The following is a 6,088-nucleotide window of genomic DNA, read 5'->3' as shown; positions in this document are numbered from 1 at the left end:
TTCACGACTCACAATTAAAGCTGTTCATCACAAATCCTCATGGAAATCCTTAATATTAAAACTAATCATCAGCGAGATGGTTCCAAGAGAGCTTCCATTGTGCAAACAAACAATTCCATTGAGTGTGGTTTTGCTAGTAAAGATACCTTCTTAATGACAGCGGAAGAGAGAAAAGATTACAAATTTTAATAGATCATTATTGAAAAAAGGTTAATTCAGTTGACCTGTACTTCTAGATGTATTTCTAAAACCTTTGTATTATTTGCATAACACTATTTTGCTCTTGCTCAGTGCTGAAAATTTAGGATAACAAATTTCAACCTGTAACATATATGGAAAAAGAATGCTAGGTCTTTTTGAATTCAAATATATCATAAAAACAATTGGGAGAATTAATCAAAAGAATATGCACATAAACTTGCAAAATAAATGTATTGTTGTAGTAAAGAGGACCACTCCATCCTTAGAATAATTTGGATATTGAGATGTATTCCCATGATAACACTAGTCAATATAGTCTATAAAACTATCCTATATAATCTGTGAACTGCTGATAGTCAACCTTCTTTCTTGTAGAGAGGCCAATTTTATTTTTAAAAGGATTAATATAAAGGTATTACCATGAAGACGCTAGCCAACATAAAATATAAAACTATCCTATATAATCTGTGAATTGCTGATAGTCGACCTTCTCTTGAGGTCTACTGACTAGTCATAATAATAATATCAGTATAAGACTGTTTATATACTTTTTTAGTAAGAAAACTTCTAAGATATCAATATCATTATTGATAGCTGATCAGCTGCCAATAATGAATATAGCCTGAGCTACTTTTTCAGTTGTCAGTTTTAGCTTTGTCTAAGACGTTTCAAAACTAAAGTTTTTGGAAAATAACTGGTGCTATCCTTTTTTAGTGTTTCAGTTTTATGAAAAGGTGTTCCTGTATAATACATGAATTATCTTGTGAGTATGAAGATATTTGCTATAGCCAGACATAAATTCAGAAATAAATCCATACTTAGTTTTTAGGAAGTATATTTGCTATAGCAACTAGAAATGTATATTGCATGTAAAATGTCAAAATTGAACAGTAAAAATGTTTACAAATCATAAAATAGGTAAACAATATGATTGGACAGTGAACGGAGCTAGATTGGTGTCCAAGAAGAAAGATTTATAAACAATTCAATAACTTAGACACTTGCATGTATAATCAATAGTAAAATATATTAACACTCTAAACACATAGAGCTCTGCAGTATTCTATTACAATCATTACAAATAAAATAAATTATATAGATGGAGTTTAGACCCAGCTGATTAAGGTTTCTCATCTCATGGATTTGGTTATCAATGACTGTAATGATTGTCTTATGTTATGTTCGAAAGCTCCTCAAATCACCAGAATTAATGTCTACAAAAATCAAAGATAAATTTTAAACAAAAACTACAGACACAAAACACAAACATTTATACTTCACTGAAGAACTACAATTTTAAAAAAGAAGCAAACTTATTACCTGCGGGGGTTAATAGTGTTTGGTCGATTGATAGAGAGAAAGCATCTTCTGGTAGAATACTCTGTAGGCTTTTGACTTTGTGACTTTTAGAGCTGAAATTAATAGAAGCAAGTTATGACTAAAGATATCAAGACACTATTCAATATGGCAGTTTAACACTTGCTGAATAGTCAATAAACCTACAAGCATAAGTGATCTCACATCCATAATGAACATTAAGAGAATATTAAACTAAGCTAAAGTAATAAGGTAAATTATTGTTGAGAGTATTTCTTTACCTGTTAAGATAGAAAGAGTTAATTGATAATTCAAAGTAGTCACTCTCATCCAAGACAAGAGATGTCATTTCACAACCTCTAGCTAGATAACCCATAATTAAACTAGTAATGTTTAGTTTACTAAAACTGTTACTGTGTTCTGTAGCTGTTGCTGATCAGACTTGATTCTGAACACAAATGATCTGATGTCTCTTTTATATAGGCAGAGCATTCCAGCAGATTAATCATTTCAGGCTTGCCTAAGTCTAGTGGTAGCGGTTCCTGTCACTTGACGTCAACTGACTTGCCATAGCACAATGTGCCTTGGCCAATAAAAATAAATGATACAACTTTCTTCAATAGCAAGTTATAGTTTTGGAAAACCATACAGTTTCGTTCAGGACTCATACTACTGCGCTGTGTAGAATTACTAAAAGTAGTATACATGTGTTAATAACACAAATTAGTAACATACAGCAAGAATATAAAGTAATAAAAAATTCTAATATGATGAACTACATTTAGTAAATGCTGAGTATACAAGACACTATTAAGAACATCATCCATCAAGAAGTACAGCAAGACCATATGCTGTAAAACATTTTACAATCAACTTCAAACAAAACCATTTCACTAACACTTCGATACCTAACCATTGAAATTTGCTCAAAGTTTGAACGCTCAATGTCACTTTCACCGTTATTTGAACATTCTCAAGTTTTATATGTACATGTATTTCATCGTTATGTAAAGAGAGGTTGTACATGCTTACCTACACTATAGTTTAACAGGAGCTTGTTAAGAACTGCTGAAATAAAGGGAAGACTGATGCTGTGTCTTTGTATTCCTTTATAAATAAATGACTAGTAATAATTATAATTTGGTAAACTACTAGCAAGTTAGGTAGAAAATAATTAGTCTACAAAGTTTATGTGTTAGATCGAACTAGTTTGCTCATAAAGTATTACAACTGTAATTTGTTGAGGTAGCCAAAATCAATCAGAGGTAAAATTTAGACCACCATGTTTATAAGCTTATTTGCATAAGTATTAATATTAACAGATATGATGCATTCAGTGTTAGAGCTATTAGGTCTATATTACTCCAACATGTTCTTTATAACTAAAGAGCTTCAGAAATACGTGCAGTACAATTATATCGTTACAGCTTCATGGATTAGAGACAAGCAAACATCATTACAGAACTCTGCTAATAAATTAATTGGCATCACACATTTAGAAATGATCCCCTATATCAAGGAAAGAGTGTTCTTGTAGCTTGATACAGACTGTTTATTTAACTGGTAGTCACCTACTAGTGAAATTAAAATTTGTGGCTCACATCCTCACTAGAGGAAGTTTTAATTATCGAATATGAAGTAGGAGATTTAGTGTAAGCTATAATAATGTTCAAATAAATTCAGCCAAATTTGTGTCTAATCTCTTAATTTTTTTGGTGTTGCTAGAATTTTCAAACTTCAAATTGAACTCTGACCATTGACAAGTTATTACTGCATCTAAAGTTGCCCCAACTGAGCTGCAAAAAATTTTTATTGCCAGGAGTATGGCGCAGGAACTGCTAGCGCTAAACAGTTATTGCAATCCTGCGCTATGCCATGGCCAGGGAAGCTAGCCTCTTGCCTTTGATTGGCTATGACTATTACGTGGGTGGTATCAATCATACGCACACAAACTGCCGTACTACCTGTCACTAGCCTAGTAAATGATGTATGATCATGATAGAGCATGGTTGAGTGCTTGGAGTTTTCATGGAGTTTTCATGACATGCTATTTCATTACATAACTCCATCACTAGATTAACACATTTCAAGATTTTACAATTTAAATATTCTAAAAATTACTGTAGCATGCACCCATAGATTTTTCAGTTAAGCAACAAAAAGCATTAAAAATTAAAAGCTGTGATGTGAACATTTTTGAATAATAGAATGAGGATGCACACACTATTTTTGCTCAACTGCTATCAAGACTACAATAATCACTTTGGAAGATGAGTTTATTCCAAGCCATTTAAATCTACAATAACTTTTAGTACTTCTTAAAAGTCATTATTTCTCTCTGGTCATTAACAAAGTTCTTTTGGTCGTTAACAAAAAGTATTTTGTTAACGACTTCACTAAAAGTTCACTGAATGGTATTTATCAAGACATCCGCTTTAAAATGACTTCAAGAATGCAAAAGAAAGTCTGGAAACTAAAAAAATCAATGAGGAGATTTTGCTCATGTAGCTTTTATAGATGAAACTTGCTAAGGAAGCCTAATTTTTATGGAGATATGGTGAGTTTTTTTAACCTTACCCAGACACACCTGGCGTATAGATGTACTTTTGTTAAAATATAATCTCAAGGATATACTAAACTTTGTGTTGCATTTATTATCTGTCTACAAAGTATGACTCAATAACTGCTCATCCTTTCAAAGACACGTTTATATTCTAACTAACAGTCATTGTTGTGGTGTAGAAGTTGATGACAAAATCTGTATGAAGTGAGTACAAGTGAGTACTGCACTATGTTGTTACTCTTTTTATTGATCTTGGAACTTAAGTCACAATCTCATAAATGTACTAAACTCTTTGTGTCGTACCCACAGTTATGATCTGTGTACAAAATATGACTCAGTGATTAATCATCCTTTATCTGATCTGATTATCAATCTGTATATTCCTTCTTGTGAGAACAATTTATGGAAGAATAGGAGAAAATATGTGGTTCTGTTTACCAACTAATATCTACTTGTAGACAGGCTTTAGGCTAACTACAAGAATGAATCAGAAATGGAATAAATACAACTTTCACATTTTCAAGCCTTACAACAATTTAAAAGGTGGCCTGACCTTGGTCACATGAGCCACAGATTAAACGACTTTACTTAAATTAAATTTAGCAAGTTTGCTGAAGATGTTGAGTTGACTAAGTGTGCATTAGTGTAAATGTATAGAAAATTGCGTACCAAACTATATAAAACATGTAGGTCTAAGTTAGTTAAAACATATACATATATATAAAAAGAAAAGACGCGTAAAGCACTGAGCTTTTATTAATTGTTACTCCTAATATTTGATAATAAAATACTCACGCTAAAAAAATTTGTTAGACATTAAGCAGTTACAAATTATTTAAACATTCTAAAAATCTTAGAGTGTTTTCTATCTATCTAGGTATTGTAGAGATAACATTGAATGTATTTTCTTTTGATTTGAACACTTTGAATATTCTATAAAAGTTGTTTGTGTGTATTTTTAATGATTGTTAAAAGAAGAAGTAAAACCTAATAAATGATCACAAGTTGAAAATATATCTTTTATTCTAATATACTAAATATCCATCATAGTGGTTTCTCTTCTCAGCTATTTTTATATTGTCCTGATATTTATAGTAAAACATTATCAATCAGTAAGATAAGAGAAAACACTAGAACTGGAACAGTAAAATGCATACACGCATAACTTTAAATAATCAAAAAAACTTAACAATACTTTTCTTTCAAATACACATGGTGCAAAAAAAGGGCGAAAAGCTACCCAAACTTGTTAATGGCAATCAAATCAACTTAATCAATTGGCAGTAAAGGCCGATTGCAAGTGTTTCAATTATTGGTGCCACACAATGTTAATGATCAGCTCCTTGTTAGTAGTATTACTTGCAGTTATTAATATAGTTGTGATGTCATGAGAAACATGATAAACAGAGCAAGTATATTCAATTAGGTTGAGTGTTATATCATAAACCTTCTACTTAGAAGTAATCAAATATGCAAACTAATGTATGCATTGGAATCGCATTCCAAGGTCATATTATAAATGAAAATTAATTCGTAAAGTCACAATTTTAGATACTTCTGCTTTTAGGAGGTTGACTTGTAAAAGGAAAATAGTGATTGACAGTGTTATGATATAGATATCTTCACTAGCAGTACCAGTTTATGAGTTGATGCCATTCAAAAGTTAACTAGTAGATGATTAGTTACAAAAGAAAACAGCTTTGATTAACACATCCTACAGTTTCAAGTCCCTGCAAGCTACATGTAACTACGAGATAGTAACTTTTTACTTTAATCAAGGTAATATTAAGAAAAACACGAAAAGTTGACTAGCAGATGACTGGTACAAAAGAGACCAGAATGTTTTAGCTAACTCAATCTTCTTTCACCGGTGTGCATATGTCAGAGTCATATTACTCCACGATAGTAAGTTTTTTTATATTTTAACAAGAGTAATAGTGATAGTAATAGTAATAGTGAGTGGATAATGAAGATTGTTAGTTGAGAGTCAAATTAACCAAATTATTT

Source organism: Watersipora subatra, chromosome 7 (assembly GCF_963576615.1).
Source record: "Watersipora subatra chromosome 7, tzWatSuba1.1, whole genome shotgun sequence".
Classification (NCBI taxonomy): domain Eukaryota; kingdom Metazoa; phylum Bryozoa; class Gymnolaemata; order Cheilostomatida; family Watersiporidae; genus Watersipora; species Watersipora subatra.
Note: the sequence above shows the minus strand (reverse complement) of the source record.